The sequence below is a fragment of the Lithobates pipiens genome, unplaced genomic scaffold, assembly GCF_037356315.1.
Source record: "Lithobates pipiens isolate NorthernLeopardFrog02 unplaced genomic scaffold, aLitPip1_a1.2 Scaffold_16, whole genome shotgun sequence".
Classification (NCBI taxonomy): domain Eukaryota; kingdom Metazoa; phylum Chordata; class Amphibia; order Anura; family Ranidae; genus Lithobates; species Lithobates pipiens.
This window is the reverse complement of record NW_027507748.1, coordinates 216,959,081-216,976,870: the sequence shown is the minus strand read 5'-3', so window position 1 is coordinate 216,976,870 and position 17,790 is coordinate 216,959,081. Positions and strand designations below refer to the sequence as shown.

At 45.0% G+C, this 17,790-nt stretch overlaps 1 protein-coding gene across 1 annotated transcript in view; it reads left to right on the top strand.

Annotated features, from left to right (window-relative positions):
* NUDC (nuclear distribution C, dynein complex regulator) overlaps positions 1 to 17,790 on the top strand; it is a 72,132-nt gene that overhangs the window by 29,799 nt on the left and 24,543 nt on the right. The window lies entirely within an intron of this gene.

The window sequence follows — 17,790 nt, the reverse complement described above, 5'->3', positions numbered from 1 at the left end:
GAAACATGTCAGTATTTAGGGGGTTATAGACCTTGCAAGTACAAAAGAATGCCTTTTGATCTGCCTGAAATTCACTCGGCTCCTAAGTCCTGTCCTGTCCAGTTTTCTTTTGCTAAACTAGTGAATTCCTTTCTCTCCCCCTAATCTTTACCCAGCGGATGTGGGGGGGGGTTCCTTTCTGCTGCTCTCACATTTAAAATAAGCATGGTAAGTCCTGTCTCCCATTGCAGCAGGTGGGCTTGTAGTTCCGAATGGACCATGAGTGTGTTCTGAAAATTTTATAGATGGGCAACGCCTATCCTCATATTGAGTAGTGGTTACAAATTAATAGCTGCTGTAGTAGGGAACAGACACAAAAGATACACTAAGCATCTTTCCATATGACTGTTCTGTTTATTCAACGCAATTGAAGTTTTTTTTATGCACATGATTATGTAAGTATCACTCTAATATTACAATTGTACTTTTATGGTAACTAGGGGCATAACATAGGCAGGCTAATTCTAATTAGAACTCAAAAGAATGCAAAACGTATTGGTGTCGTCTGCACAATGACTGCGGTGTGTGTGATAAGCAAAGAATACAAAATAGAATAAAAATGATATACAGATTTTACAATTTCCTTAACAAGTGTGCCTATGAGCACAGTCGTGGTTCATTTACTCCTCCAGCTTTCTAAATTGGGGGGGGGGGGGGGGGCAGTGTGCACTGATTGCAAGTGAAATGCTATTATTATTATTATTTATATTTTTTAGTACCATTTGTGTTCAATGAAAATGTATAGCACACCAGGGGACATTTACTAAAACTGGTGCACTCAAAATCTGATGCAGCTGGTCCTAAGCTAGTTATCTCTTCCCAGGATAAACTTATACAGGTGAAATTCCTACATAGAATTTATACCCCCCGCAGAAACTCAATCGGATTTCTCTAGACAGAGACCCGATCTGCCCAAGATGTAAATCGCGCGTTAGTTCATTTTTCCATATGTTCTGGGACTGTCCAGTCATTGCGTCCTATTGGACAGCATTATTTGCTGAGATCAACAGCAGGCTACAATTGTCCCTGCCATTATTGCCAGAATTGGCCTTGTTGGGGGTGGATGAGGATGCCCAACGCTCTCACTACTCTAAGCTGTTGATCTTTTATCTTTTTATTTTATGCCAAGAAAGAGATTCTTATGAAATGGATCTCACCATCCCCCCCAACTCTCTCCACCTGGGTGGCACTGATAGACGCAGCCCTACTTATGTATGGGATTACCTATATGAATAGAAGTTGTAAGTGGAAATATGATGAGGTGTGGGCCCCTTGGACAGCCACCTGAGACTTTTTCATTTTACTACGCATATTATTGCACTATGTATAAGATCTGGAGTACTGGATTAGATGGACTGACCCGCCCCCTCTTCTCTCTGCAATTCCCCCACACAACACACCACACACCTTTTTTCAGAGATGGTTTCCTCCTTTTATTGTCTTACTATTTGCTTTTTTTAACTCCCATCCGTTTTTATGCATCAGGGCATAAAAATCCATTCGATACATAAACTTCCGTTACATGGTGTATTTAAAGGGCATTTTTTTTTTTTTTATTGTATTTTTTATTAGTTTTCAAATCAAATACAAAGTATTCGAGCATTAAAGTAATCAATAAACAGAAGTGAATATAGAACATAGCACAAACAGTGGCTACAAAAGACAGAGAATAGCGTCCATATATGCAGGCACAAGGGTGTAAGGGCATAACCTAATCATGTAGAATGATCAATCAAACCAAAATGTTGTTTGACAAAAGGCCGTAGGCCAAAAGGAGGCATAGAAACATAACATTGACATGGTCATCATGGTGAGTCTCAGGGGAGGGTGGGGGGAGGGGGGGTAGTTTACCAGGATTAGTACATAAAAAAAAAAAAAAAATAAAAAAAAAAAGTAAATATGAGGGAGGGGAGGGGGGGATGAGAATAAATGACAGAAAGGGGATGTTACATCTGGTAGCTATGATCAGAAAGGATGTAGAGGTAAGGGAGCCCCATAACTCGACCGATCCCAGGGCCCCCAAAAGGCCATTTTTAAAGTTTTGGATAAAATAGGAAATGGTTAAAAATTTATATTCGACCAGTCGAATACTAGCATAGAAGGTGGCAGCTTTTATGAAAAATAAGCCACCAAATTGTAATTGTATGCAGGCTTTTTAAAAAGGTATATTTTTACTAACATGTGACCCTGTCACTTTATAGCTTATTTTCCCTGCCTGTTGTATTTAAACAAAGAATGGACTTGACAGGGCACTGGTGATGTTTTAAAACATATATATATATATATATATATATATATATATATAATATATATATTTTTTTTTTTTTAGTTTGTTTGTAGTTTGAAAATCACAGTGTAGTGTGTCCTAGTTTGCAGATCACAGCCAGCACCTGTGTTTTCAGTGTTGCTAATCACTGTCCATGCCACTGATTTCCTTTTGTACACATTACGGTAAGTCTAGGTGCACATCTATGCGGCCGAGCTTGATGCACTTTTCAGACGTGTTTTACAGTGCATTTTGCGTTTTTAAACGCTTGTTTTGTTATGCGTTTTTGCATGCAGTTTTTTTTACGTTTTTTTTTTATTTTCTCTTTTAAATAAACTGTATATAGCTGGTTGCTAAGGAGGGTGCCACGAAGCCAGCCGCCACATCCCCTTAGCCGATGAGTCATCAACTGTCAGTGTGGTTCCCCCCTCCCTCCCAGGTCCATATTGGGAGGGGGGGCAACTCTTCCCAACAACCCTGGCCGGTGGCTATCAAGGTCTGCGGGCAGGGGGTTATCGGAATCTGGAAGCCCCCCAGATCGCCCCCCCATGTGACTGGGTACCGGGTACATCGTAACCCTACCTATTCACCCCAAAAATCGGTTACAGTGGGGATGGAAAGTATTCAGACCCCCTTAAATTTTTCACTCTTTGTTATATTGCAGCCATTTGCTAAAATCGTTAAGTTCATTTTTTCCTCATTAATGTACACACAGCACCCCATATTGACAGAAAAACACAGAATTGTTGACATTTTTGCAGATTTATTAAAAAAGAAAAACTGAAATATCAGTATTTCGTAGAAGCACCCTTTTGATCTAATACAGCCATGAGTCTTTTTGGGAAAGATGCAACAAGTTTTTCACACCTGGATTTGGGGATCCTCTGCCATTCCTCCTTGCAGATCCTCTCCAGTTCTGTCAGGTTCAATGGTAAACGTTGGACAGCCATTTTTAGGTCTCTCCAGAGATGCTCAATTGGGTTCAAGTCAGGGCTCTGGCTGGGCCATTCAAGAACAGTCACGGAATTGTGAATCCACTCCTTCGTTATTTGCTGTGTGCTTAGGGTCATTGTCTTGTTGGAAGGTAAACCTTCGGCCCAGTCTGAGGTCCTGAGCACTCTGGAGAAGGTTTTCATCTAGGATATCCCTGTACTTGGCCGCATTCATCTTTCCCTCGATTGCAACCAGTCGTTCTGTCCCTGCAGCTGAAAAACACCCCCACAGCATGATGCTGCCACCACCATGCTTCACTGTTGGGGCTGTATTGGACAGGTGATGAGCAGTGCATGGTTTTCTCCACAAGTACCGCTTAGAATTAAACCCAAATAGTTCTATCTTGGTCTCATCAGACCAAAGAATCTTATTTCTCACCATTTTGGAGTTTCATGTGTCTTGCACTGAGGAGAGGCTTCCGTCGGGCCACTCTGCCATAAAGCCCCGACTGGTGGAGGGCTGCAGTGATGGTTGACTTTCTACAACTTTCTCCCATCTCCCGTCTGTATCTCTGTAGCTCAGCCACAGTGATCTTTGGGTTCTTCTTTACCTCTCTCACCAAGGCTCTTCTCCCCCGATAGCTCAGTTTGGCCAGACGACCGGCTCTAGGAAGGGTTCTGGTCGCCCCCAAACGTCTTCCATTTAAGGATTATGGAGGCCACTGTGCTCTTAGGAACCTTAAGTGCAGCAGAAGTTTTTTGTAAACTTGGCCAGATTTGTGCCTTGCCACAATTCTGTCTGAGTTCTTCAGGCCGTTCCTTTGACCTCATGATTCTCATTTGCTCTGACATGCACTGTGAGCTGTAAGGTCTTGTATAGACAGGTGTGTGGCTTTCCTAATCAAGTCTAATCGGTATAATCAAACACAGCTGGACTCAAATGAAGGTGTAGAACCATCTCAAGGATGATCAGAAGAAATGGTTAAGTATATGAGAGTCACAGCCAAGGGTCTGAATACTTAGGACCATGAAATATTTCAGTTTTTCTTTTTTTAATAAATCTGCAAAAATGTCAACAATTCTGTGTTTGTCAATATGGGGTGCTGTCAATATGGGGTGCTGTGTGTACATTAATGAGGCCCTCCAGGGCCTCCAAAAATGTCATAGGTAGTCGGGAAATCAGATGTGTAATTTATGCCTCTTGGAAGCCTGAAAGTGCTTCTTATATTTTGGGCCCATCTATCTGGCTAGGCTGCGAATAAGTGTCAAAAGTGCTGTTCCCATACACATTATGAGTAGCAGATTGTTTTACAATGAGTTTTCAAGTATGCCCATGTGCTGTGGGAGAAACTTCATTTTACTTTTTTAATTTTTTGAAAAATTGTGGCAACATTATCGATGCTCTAAAAACTCGCCATGCCTTTTGAGGTGTCTACTTTCCAAAAAGGAGTCATTTTAGGGTTTTGTACTAGCCTGGCATTTTAGAGGCTCATGAAATGCAATATACAGCCAGAACATCAGGGTTCATAAACTTAAATATATACACACAAACCATAGATTGTAGACTGTATAACTTTCACACAGACTAAAAGTTATACACCAATTTTTTTGTATTTTAGCAGAAAACCTTTGGCCAAATTTATGTGCAACATTAATTGTCTTAGGTGGGAAGAGCTGTACCCTATAGTTGGTGGCAGTAGGCGGAAAAGTGCCCCAATATTGGTCTCGGTGGGAAGAATTGTACCCTAAAGTTGGTGGCAGTGGGATGAATAGTGCCCCAATAATTGTCTCAATGGGAAGAATTGTGCCCTATCGTTGGTTGCAGTGGGAGGAATAGTGTCCCAATGATTGTCTCAGTGGGAAGAATTGTATCCTATAGGTAGTGGCAGTGGGATGAATAGTGCCCCAATATTTGTCTCAATGGGGAGAATTGTACCCTATAGTTGGTGGCAGTGGGAGGAATAGTGTCTCCATGGGAAGAATTGCACCCTATAGTTGATGGCCGTGGGAGAAATGGCGCCCCAATAGTTGTCTCAGTGGGAAGAATCGTACCCTATAGTTACTGGGAGTAAGAGTTCCCCAATAATGGTCTCAGTGGGACAAATCATACCCTATAGTTTGTGGCAGTGGGATGAATAGAGCCCCAATAATTGTCTGTGGGAAGAATTTTACCTTATACTGTAGTTGGCCACGGGAAGAATTGTACCCTATAGTTGGTGGCAGTGGGATGAATAGTGCCCCAATAATTGTCTCAGTGGGAAGAATCGTACCCTATAGTTAGTGGCAGTGGGAGTGCCCCAAATAATGGTCTCAGTGAGAGGCATGGCTTGGCAATGTCGCTATGAGGCCGCACATCCAGGAACTCCGTGGTACGATCAGGCCAGACACTTCTTACAGCGCACTGACCGTGCCGGTCCAGAACCCCGGAACACCATGCTTAAGAGCGCGAACATCTCCGCTTATTTCTTGCGCAATCCCCTCTCCCAGCCACGGTCCGTGGGATCCAACGTGACGCCGCCACGCACACATGCTGCAGCCATGGCCCAGGCTAAGAAGTCACTGAAGGGTCCTCTCCATGCAACACAGGAGACACGTCTATCGGGGGCCAGAGCGGACTCTCAGATCCCCTCCCCAGACATCTGGGAACGGAAGGATCACAGCTGACCCCAGAACTCGGCATGCAGGGTCACCCACCCACGGAGACATGGCGGGAGATGTTGGTGCTTCTCCCGACCAAACAGGACATTGCGGAATCCACAGCAACAATTGTGAGTACCCTCTCTAAAGAAATAAATGGGCTCAAACACCGCATTGATATGGTAGACTCACGGGTGACAGTGGTGGAGATGGCAACAGACACCTTGGAGGCTAGAGTACTGGCGCTGGAGGATGCCCAACTGAACTATAAATGCCACCTGTGCATGTTGCAGCTTTCCGTTGACGATGGGGAAAATCGCAGCCATAGAAACAGTATAAGGCTGTGCTGTCTCCCCAAAGCCACCTCAGGGGGAGACCTCAGGTCCACCGTCACGGCTATCCTTAACAGGCTGCTGGAAAAACCCCAGACAGCGGAGCTTGAACTGGACCGGGTTCACAGAGTGCAAGGCCCCAGGGGAAGGGACACCTCTGCTCCAAGAGACGTTTTGGCCAGGGTCCACTGCTACTCTATTAAAGAAGAAATCATGCGGCAAGCTTGGTCTAAAGGCCCAATAGACTTTGACGGGGCCAATGTGCAGGTGTTCCCAGACCTTTTCGTGACTCACGCTGAGAATGCGGGGTACGCTGCGCCCATTGTTGGAAGTGGTGAGGAATGCTGGGGCCACCTATCGTTGGGGATACCCCTTCCGCCTTATAGTCCTCAAAGGAAATAACTCCTTCGCCCTACGATGGCCAGACCAGCTCCCGGAACTGTTTGCATTTCTGGGGGTACAGGAGACCCCCATTCCTGACTGGCTAGATCTCCCACCTACAACGGACACTGCAAGACCACCACTGTCGAGACCTCAAAGACCCAGCAGGGGAAGGCATTGTTCCAGGTCCAGATGGGAGTCCAGAGATGGCTTTGCCTCGCCCGAACCATGATATAAGTGTGTGATGGTATAACCCCCACGATAAGTAGACTTTGAGTTAATGTTTTACAGGACTGGGGGTGAGACCTACACAAAGGGAAATGTATCTAAACGAACTGGGATTGGTTGGGTAACTCATTTGGTGGTGTGTTACAGGTTATGTTTATCCATGCCGTCCAGTGTCCCTAATCCGGGCCTCGGGCTGGGGGGGGGAGGGTTAGGCTGCATGTGCCCCGTCCCCAGCCCGCGCACCCACAGTTTTGTTATTCAGGCATTAGTTAACGGTGACGGTCCCCGGCGGGGTTCGTCTGCCGGGGCCTGACACAGGTCGGCCCGTCTCCTATGCCCCGGGGGGCAGTTTAACAGGTAATGGGCAGTAGTACGGGATTTGCTGAGTTATTTTGTAGCATATATTAGATAGGGGGCGCCATTAATATTTCTGACTTCGGTCACAGTTGAATGTTTTAGAGCAGTTAGATAGACATCCTGGCCCGATCACACGTCTCCTGTAGTTCTGCCTGAACCAGTCTTCCACGTCCTGTTCATAGGTTGCGCTAGTGTGCGCAAGGCTTTAATTAGCATAGTAGGGCACCCCTGCAGTTGCTCTTTCAACTACATCCGCTTTGGTGCCAACTTTTCTCTCCCTTCTGTATTTTCGTTACCTTTCGCTCCGCACTTACCCCCTCCTCTTTAGTCTACCCACCCACATCTCCTTACCCGTTCCCACTCCTCCCCTGCGGCGGAGGCTTTTTTCTTTCCCTTCCCTCTCCCCGTCACCATGCCACCCACCTGGAACACTACCATTGTTCCCACTTTTCAGGGAATTAAAATTACGTCCCTGAACACCAGGGGCCTATTCACACCTGAGAAACGTTCAAAACTTCTTTCAGACCTTAAAAGATCACACACCCAGATAGCGTTCCTACAAGAAACGCATTTTAAGCAACAGGCGGTCCCCAAGCTGGGCAACAGACGTTTCCCCATTGTGTACCACGCACCCTCCCCCATTGCGAAATCTAAAGGGGTCAGTATTCTGATTGCGAAATCAACCCCCTGGACCTTATTAGAAGCTAAGGGTGATCCACAGGGCCGATACTAGACAAAGGCAAAATTAGAGGCACTACAGTGACCCTGTTAAATGTGTACTTTCCTTATTTACTGATGGTGGCTGCCTCCCAGATTGATCCTGTCTCCTTCTCGGACCACGCCCCGATCCATGCGACCCTGAAATGGGATTCAGACTCCCGTTCACCGCCCACATGGAAACTTAATGAATCCCACTTGCAGACCCCCGAGATTTGAAGGGAGGTTGGGGAGGCGATTACACACTACTTCTAGGGAAAACGCAAATCCATCCTCAAATCTAATGTGTATTTGAGAAGCACACAAATGTGTTGAGGGGTGTGCTGATCCGAATCGGAGCCCAGAAAAAACGTGAAAGAAATAGGCAAATTGATTCTTTAACAGGGTGCGCTCTCTCGAACTAGTTCACAAACAGTCGCTAGCGGAACTCCACCTAGAAGATCTTATCCGGGCCAGGAAAGAACTGAAGGATCTTCTTTACCAGAAGACAGTTCAAAGCCTGACATGGGCAAGACGCTCACTCTTTGAATTCTCCAACAAACCAAGTGCAATGCTGGCAAGAGCACTGAGGGGTCCGAGACAGCGCACCTTTATCCCACACATTACAACTAAACAGGGATCCAGAGTCTACACGTCAAGGGACATTGCAAAGGAATTGACTACTACCGGAAACTTTATAACCTTCACGCTGGGGAACCTGAAGCTACAACTACCTTCAAAAGGGAAACGACAGAGGAATACATCAGGGCCTCCGGCATGCCTACTTTACCCACTGAAATCCATAACTCGTTCGAGTCGGATATCACTCCCGATGAATTTCAGGCGGCAGTGACTCAAACAAAACCCCTGAAAGGCGCCGGGGCCAGATGGCTTCATCCTGACCTATTACGAGACCTACGCAACTTCCCTGACACAACACTTCCTAAGCGCATACAATAAGTTGAAAGGAAACATTGACATGCAAGCGGACTCATTAAAGTGGAGGGCCACCCTGAAAAACAAAAGTACGTTAAAATTTAGCAAAAAAGTCAGAAAAAAAAAATGAAGATTTTTTTTTTTAAACTTGCCAGAAATGCCTGTTGCTAGGCATATCGTCATAATCTGCCTCTTCCTACTCCGCGGTGATGTTCGGTCTTCTCTCCTCCGTGCAGCGTCTTCTGGGGAATGGGGCGCTGTGTGTTCTGGGAACTGTGTGTCCCAGAACACAGCGCGCCCCATTCACAAAGCGCTGCGCGACTCGTGCATGTGCAGTATGAAACAGGCAGTGAAGCCGCAAGGCTCCACTGCCTGTTTCCCTTAGTTGAAATGGCGGCGCCGGGACCCAAGAGCCAAGGGACGGGTCAGCCTCGGGCGGCCGACATCGCGGGCGCCCTGGACAGGTAAGTCTGCTTATTAAAAGTCAACAGCTACAGTGTTTGAGGCTGCTGACTTTTAAATTTTTATTTTTTTTAAAGATGGCTCTCCTCTTTAAGGGCATACATATCGTTGATTTCCAAAGAGGGGAAGGACCTGTCACAATGTGGAAACTATCGCCCAATTGCGCTCTTAAATATCGATCTAAAACTTTTTGCGAAAATTCTCTCCAACAGATTAATACCATTATATACCAAATTTGATCCACCTAGACCAGGTGGGGTTTGTGCCAATGCAGGAGGCAAGAGATAATACGACCCGAGTCCTAAATCTAATCCATGCAGCTCGTGTACAAGGAAGGCCCTTTCTCTTGCTATCAACGGATGCAGAAAGGGCCTTCGACAGGGTGGCCTGGCACTTCATGCAGGCCACCCTGGAACATATCGGCCTTGGCCCCAACATGATGAGCTGGGTACTGTCGCTATACTCGAAACCGTCGGCGGCGGTACGAGTGAATGAGTGGTGCTCGGAATCCTTTTCAATTGCGAATGGGACGAGGCAGGGGTGTCCCCTGTCTCCCCTAATTTTTATTTTGACCCTGGAACCACTGATGTGCCACGTCAGGAATGACCCAAATATTGTAGGCATACTGAAACCATCGGCACACCACAAGATCGCGGCTTACGCCGATGATCAGATTTTTTTTAGTTTCCAACCCCCGCACTTAGCTCCCTAACATACTAGAAGCACTGTGACAATACGGCAATCTTTCAAACTATAAGGTCAACTGTGCCAAGTCCGCCATATTAAATATCTCTGTTCCCAAAGCTGAAGCTCACTATCTACTTTCATCCTTTAAGTTTCACTGGGCTGACAAGTCAATACGTTACCTGGGCATAGACATCACTCCGGACTTGGCGCAGTGGTACCTACACAACTTTGTTCCCCTTTTGCGCAAATTAAAAACGGATCTAGAGAGTTGGCATGCTCTAACTCTGACCTGGTTCGGGTGATGTAACACCTTTAAAATGACAGCACTCCCGAGGATTATGTACGTATTTCAAACGCTGCTGATCCTGATACCCCCAAAATTTTTCATACAACTGAAAGTGCTTCTTAGAGATTTCATTTGGGCACATAAACCACGCAGAACGTGACTACAAACATTATCTAGACCAAAGGAAAAGGGGTGGCTTGGGTCTCCCTCATCTGCGTCGATACTACAGGGCGACACTGTTAGTGAAAGTATAGACTGGCACTGTAACAAACAACACAAGCAGTGGGTAGAAATGGAGATGGAAGACGTATCCATCCCCTTGTTAACTTCCCCGTGGCTCACATCATCCCTTCCAAAAGACCTTAGAGACCACCCCTTGGTTGGAGCTGCGCTGACAGCTGCGCAAAGACTGTTTCGCAACACACGAATGGCCCCCCCTGCCCTCACCGATGACTCCCGTAATTGGAAATCCTGATTTCCCCCCGAGCTTTATCAACAGAAGACTACGACAGTTGACAGCAGTAGGGAGACACCGCTTAGGAGAAGTGTGGCCATCTGGGGAGCTCCCGACTACACGGATTGTCACAGACCTTACTGACCCTCCACTTGATTTGTTCAGTACATATCAACTTCGACATTTCCTTCAAGCGATACAAAAGTGTCCTTATACACCTCGAGACCTGACCCCCTATGAGTCTATCTGCCATAAAGGTGAGCCAGTGCGACATGCCTTCTCCCTCCTGTACAACCTTTTGATCAACCAAGAAGAGGAGCCGACCCCGACGTTCGTTCGTCAATGGGGAAAAAGATCTGGGAACTCAATTTACCCCAAAGCAGACAGGGAAAATCTTGATATTAGCACACAAAGCCTCCATCGCAAACCAATATCAGGAATCAGGGTATAAAATAGTATCCCGCTGGTACAGGGTTCGGTACCTACTCAATAAGATGAGTAGAGCGATCCCAGATACATGCTGGAGGTGCAGCTCAGAAGTAGGGACCATGGGCCATATTTTCTGGGTGTGCCCAGCATTGGAGAAGTTCTGGGAGGAGGTAACGGCGACAACAAAGAACTTAACCTTGGTAGACTTAAAAGATAACCCAGCAGTGTGCTTTCTCCACCTAACAGAGAGATCCATTAGGAAATATAAAAAGACTCTGACGATGCAACTCCTAAATACTGAAAGGGCCTGCATCCCTGCTATGTGGAGGCAACCGCAGCCTCCTTCCAGGGTCCTGTGGTACTCTAAAGTTAATCATATCCTCCGGATGGAAGAACTGACTGCCACCCTTCACAACACCGAAGAACAATTCCGCGACAGATGGAAGTACTACACCGGCACACGGGAGTACCTACGTGAGATAATCCATGCCCCCACCCCAGAAAGTGAATAGCCGCCTCAAGATAAAGTATACAACCAAGTGGGTGGCCTTATTGGTGTTCTCCCCCCCTTTTTTTTCTCTCTCTCTCTCCGCCCACCCCTCCTCCACCCTCTCTGCTTAGTTCCCTCTTCTTCCCCCTCTCCCTTCCTCTTGAATATGCTCTGTCATCATTCTAAGCTTAGGGGTATGGATGAACCCGTAGATCCTGCCTCATGCCACAGAGTCTGCGGCACTTGTGAGAATGGGTCATTACAGGCTGGGTTCCTACGGACTCCGTAGATCCCCCTGTTTAACATTTGCTTTAACCATGGATATCACAGCTGTAAATCTATTTTCCTTGAAGCTATTTGACAGAGTTCATTGTGTATTGAAATGCATGGCTCGTTGTTGAGGTAGAGCCACTATGTTTGTATTGCTAAAATGTAACATTTGGTTATTTTGTACAGTTAACTGCCTTGAACATACAAATAAAAGAAAAAAAAAATTAAATAATGGTCTCAGTGGGAAGAATTCTACCATATACTGTAGTTAGTGGCAGTGGGAGAAATAGTGTCTCCATGGGAAGAATTGTACCCTGTAGTTGATGGCAGTGGGAGAAATGGTATTCCATTAATTGCATTGTCTCCGTGAGAAGAATTGTACCCAATAGTTGGTGACAGTGGGATGAATAGTGCCCCAATAATTGTCTCAAGGGGAAGAATTGTACCCTATAGTTGGTGGGAGGAATAGTGTCTCCATGGGAAGAATTGTACCTTGTAGTTGGTGGCAGTGGGAGGGATAGTGTCCCAATAATGGTCTTGATGGGACAATTCGTACCCTATATTGGTAGCAGTGGGATGAATAGTGCCCCAATAATTGTCTCATTGGGAAGAATTGTACCATATACTGTAGCGGGTGGCAGTGGGAGAAATCGTGTCTCCACAAGAAGAATGGTACCCTATAGTTTGTGGCAGTGGGAGGAATAATGACCCAATAATTGTCTCAATGGGAACAATTGTACCCTATATTTGGTGGCAGTTGGAGAAATGGTGCCCCAATAATTGCATTGTCTCAGTGGGAAGAATTGTACCCTATAGTTGGAGAAATTGTGCCCTATTAATTCCATTGTTGGAAGAATTGTATCCTATAGTTGGTGTCAGTGGGAGGAATAGTAACCCAAGTGCCGTTAGGCCCCTTTCACACTTATGCAACTTTTTCTGTGACTTTGGATATCAGAGTCGCATGACAAATTGTACCCCATGATTCCCAATGATGACCATTCATGTCTGTGCAACTTCAGAGTAGAGGTCGACTGATATTTGGTGTTTTTTAATCACCATCGGCCAATTGTGCTGATAAAAAAGGCAGATTTTTAAAACTTTAGCAGGACTTGCAAATGACTAATGTAATAGAAGCCAATGCAAGTTGCCTGAAGTCTTCCTGTGGAGAAGTTACTTGTTTTCTCCTCTCTGGGCAGCCTGCCAAGTCTGAGAAAAGAACCAAAGAGATGCAGTGTTTCTTCTTATCAATGAACTGAACTCCTGTGTAGGAGTTCTCAGTTTAACCATTTAAAGACTAAATCTTTTCTGACACTTGTTGCTTATGAGTAAAAATCCTGTATTTTCTGCTAGAAAATCACTTAGAACCACCAAACATTTTTTTTTTAGCAGAGACCCAAGGGAATAAAATATTGGTTGTTGCAATATTTTATGTCAGACGGCATTTGCGCAGTGGTCTTTCTAACGCAAAAAAAATAAAAATACACTAATGGATTAAAAAAAGAAAAAACTAAAACAGTAGTTAGCCCATTTTTTTTTTCGTCCAAAAGTTTTGATTACCTATTTTTGTGTATTTTAATATTTAAGATATAGTTAGTTTTTTTTTTGTTTTGTTTTTTTAAATCTAAATTATACATACAAGTGAACTGATTGGAAGTTTTTTTTGTTCAATAAATGTTTAAATTTAAAGTGGTTGTATAGTCAATTTTTTTACTTTTACCTACAGGAAAGCCTATAATAAGGCTTACCTGTGGGTAAAAAAAAATACAGGTTTAGGAGATATTCCCCTCGCTATGCGCCGCTGACTGCAGACGCTGGACCCTGCCGGGATGAAATCTCCCGCACGCATGCGTGGGAGTGACGATATCACGGCTCGGGCCACTCACAGCACCGGAGCCGCGATACCCGGAAGAAACGCTGAGGGAGCATGTCAGCTCCCTCGGCGTGGATTTTAAAACCACGCTATTGAGCTGGAGTTTTGTTTTTGACCTTTTTTGTTTCTTCCATAGTACGATAGTTAAGATTGCTTCGAATATATTGATTACTTGTGGCTCCTCGTTTAACGACAAATTCATTTATCAACTTGGTCGTTGGGACAGAACCTGGTCATTAAGTGAGGAGTACCTGTAGTCACAGGAACGTGAAGCTGCATGGAGGGTATTCCTGACATGTTAGGTTTGAAGGACTTTCTAGCATAAAAGTAAAGTACACGTATAGTACTTTGGCATATTTGTAGGTCTCCAATAATGCCAAGGAGGGAGATTTTAGAATGAGAAACGTTGGGAGGACTGAGGAGATAAAATCATTTACCTTTAGCAAGAAGTCCTAGACTAGGGGTCTCAAACTGATGGCCCTCCAGCTGTTGCGAAACTACAAGTCCCATGAGGCATTGCAAGGCTGGCAGTTACAAGCGTGTCTCCCACAGGCAGAGGCCTGATGGGACTTGTAGTTTTGCAACAGCTGGAGGGCCGCCAGTTTGAGACCCCTGACCTAGACACAATGACAGATCCAGAAACAATGGAAACATTCAGCAGTTTCTCCACACTCCCTAAAGCATACTGCAGAGGAGAGTAAATCAATTTTATAAAGTTTGGCAGGTGTGTATAGTCGGTGTGATGGAACAATTTTAGTTTTAACCCCAGAGGAAAGCACTGTGTGTGTGTGTGTGTGTGTGTGTGTGTGTGTGTGTGTGTGTGTGTGTGTGTGTGTGTGTGTTCAACTATGGCTAGTCTTAAATGATAGTGTTTTATTCCTGCACTACCACTGGTGATCTATCAAATGTCAAGGGCTGCTGCTACTACCAGAATGGATCATGCCGTATCCACTTATTATGAAACTAAAGATATGTTGGTATTGTGCTGTCCCTATATTAAATAACCCTCCGAGGGTGATAAGTATAATGCCTAGTTACATAAATCAATAGTGTAATATAAAAATATATATCTATAAATGTCTACTGAATAGTATCAAAAAGTGCAAAGTGCTACATTAAATAAAATAAAATAAACACCCCACAAAGGTGATAGAATCCAAATACCGTATATACTCGAGTATAGGCCGACCCGAATATAAGCCGAGGCCCCCAATTTACCCCCAAAAAACTGGAAAAAATTATTGACTCGTGTATAAGCCGAGGGTGAGACATGCCTGTCCATCCCTGTGTGTCCGTCCATCCCTGTGTGTCCGTCCATCCCTGTGGGTCCATCCATCCCTGTGTGTGTGTCCATGCATCCGTGTGTGTGTGTGTGTGTGTGTGTCCATGCATCTGTGTGTGTGTGTGTGTGTGTGTGTGTGTGTGTGTGTGTGTGTGTGTGTGTGTCCGTGCAGCCTACCTGTGTCCAGCCTGCCTGTGTCCGTCCAGCCTGCGTCCCGTCCAGCCTGCGTCTCGGCCCGGCCCGTCCCGGCCCGGCCCGTCCCGTCCCGAGCCGAGCCTCCGTCCTTCAGCTCTTCGTCGGCGGCCATTCTAGGATTCAAAAGCCGCGCCTCCGTCGGTGATAGGCGGAACACTCAATTTCCCACTGACTGCTGTTCCGCCTATCGGATGTCCGTGATAGGCGGAACACTCAATTTCCCAGCAGCCTGTGTTCCGCCTATCACGGGCATCGTCTCATCCTCGTCCGTAGTACGAGGATGAGACGATGCCCGTGATAGGCGGAACACAGGCTGCTGGGAAATTCAGTGTTCCGCCTATCACAGGCGAAGGCGGAGCCGGAGGCGCGGCTTTTGAATTCTAGAATGGCCGCTGTCTGTCTGCTCGACACGCTGATCGAGCGGGCAGACAGCGATGACTCGAGTATAAGCCGAGGGGGGCACTTTCAGCCTCAAAAAAGAGGCTGAAAATCTCGGCTTATACTCGAGTATATACGGTAAATGAAAATCAAGTGAACAAAGGTAAGTAACTAAAAACAGTCTCTTAAAAAATTACTTTTTTGATAAAGTGCAGAAAAAATGCAAAAAAAAAAAAGTAAACGCACTACAGAGTCAATTGAAAACCACCACGGAAACACAACTGCTTCAATTGAGTGCAAAGCCAAAAAACAGTGAATTGATCATAAAGTGCCAAGTGCGTCTTATAAATGTGCAAATAAGTAAACACTCTCCAGAGGTGATATAAGTGAACCACCCTAATAATAAACAAATGATATACAAGAAAATAAGAAAGAGTATACCTAGACCAAAAAGAGGGTACCCTCTCCCCTGATGAAGTCACGTGATGTCACGCGTAGGGACAGGAAGGAAGCTGACTGTGGATGCACTTGCTGCTGATTACTAGAAAAAGGCTTTTTTCTATATTAATGTGTGAGTACCCTGTGTATGAAAATTTTTAATAAATGCTATTTGTGAAATACTACACTATGGTATTCCCTCTCTATTAATCTATTGGGTCCTATGGAGCAATAAGAATAAAATTCAAAGGAGAAGGTGATCGAATTTACCAGGAGAGAAGACATATACAGAAATCTATATACCTCTATGCGAATCCCTCCTTGCTATAGGTAAGGGGCCACTGCCCACTAAAGTGTGATCACAGCGGGATTAACCACTTGCAGACCGGACCATTTTGCTGGTCAAAGACCAGACCACTTTTTGCGATTCGGCACTACGTCGCTTTAACCGACAATTGCGCGGTCGTGCGACGTGGCTCCCAAACAAAATTGACGTCCTTTTTTTCCCAAAAATAGAGCTTTCTTTTGGTGGTATTTGATCACCCCTGCGGTTTTTATTTTTTGCGCTATAAACAAAAATAGAGCGACAATTTTGAAAAAAACACATTATTTTTTACTTTTTGTTATAATAAATATCCCCCAAAAATATATTTAAAAAAAACATTTTTTTCCCTCAATTTAGGCCGATACGTATTCTTCTACATATTTTTGGTAAAAAAAATCGCAATAAGCGATTATTGATTGGTTTGCGCAAAAGTTATAGCGTTTACAATATAGGGATAGTTTTATAGCATTTTTATTAATAATTTTTTATTATTTTTTTTTTCACTAGTAATGGTGGCAATCAGCTATTTTTATTGTGACTGCGACATTGTCGGGGACCCATCGGACATTTTTGACACATTTTTGGGACCCTTGTCATTTATACAGTAATCACTGCTATATAAATGCAGTGATTCCTGTGTAAATGACACTGGCAGTGAAGGGGTTAACCAGGGGGTGGCAGTGTAGGGGTTAAGTGTTCCTAGGGGTGTGTTACTAACTGTGGGGGGGTTGGGCTTTCATTTAGTGAACACTGATCTCTGCTCCAATCACATGGAGCAGAGATCAGCGTCACTAGTTGCTAGGCAGAATGGAGAAATGCTGTTTACACGGCATTTCCTCCATTCGGCCGCTCCGTGAGACGATCGCGGGGATGCCCGCGGCGATCGAGTCCGCGGGTCCCGCGACCGGACTCGCGGGGGTCCCGACCAGTGCGGGAGCGCGCCGCCGGCGGCGCGCTCCCGATGGCAGGGCGGCATTGAATATTGGACGTACCTGTACGCCAATATGCCTGCCCGTGCCATTCTGTCGACGTGCATCGTCGTGCGCTGGTCGGGAAGTGATTAAGCACTGGGAGACCCACACCTCAGTTGAATTTGCACAAAGCACTTGCACTTAAAGGAGACTTGTTTATTTATGGACTTGAATGTTTATATCTTTTTATTTTTGATGGATTTCAATATGTATATTTAATCTATAGAGGCCGGATTTATTCTGATATAACGTATGTTACAGCCGGCTCTGTAGTGCGTTTACTACTATATATATTTTTTGTTTATTCTAAAGTTTATTCCCATGTGATCAGGAGAGGGTACCCTCTTTTTGGTCTAGGTATACTCTTTCTTATTTTCTTGTATATCATTTGTTTATTATTAGGGTGGTTCACTTATATCACCTCTGGAGAGTGTTTACTTATTTGCACA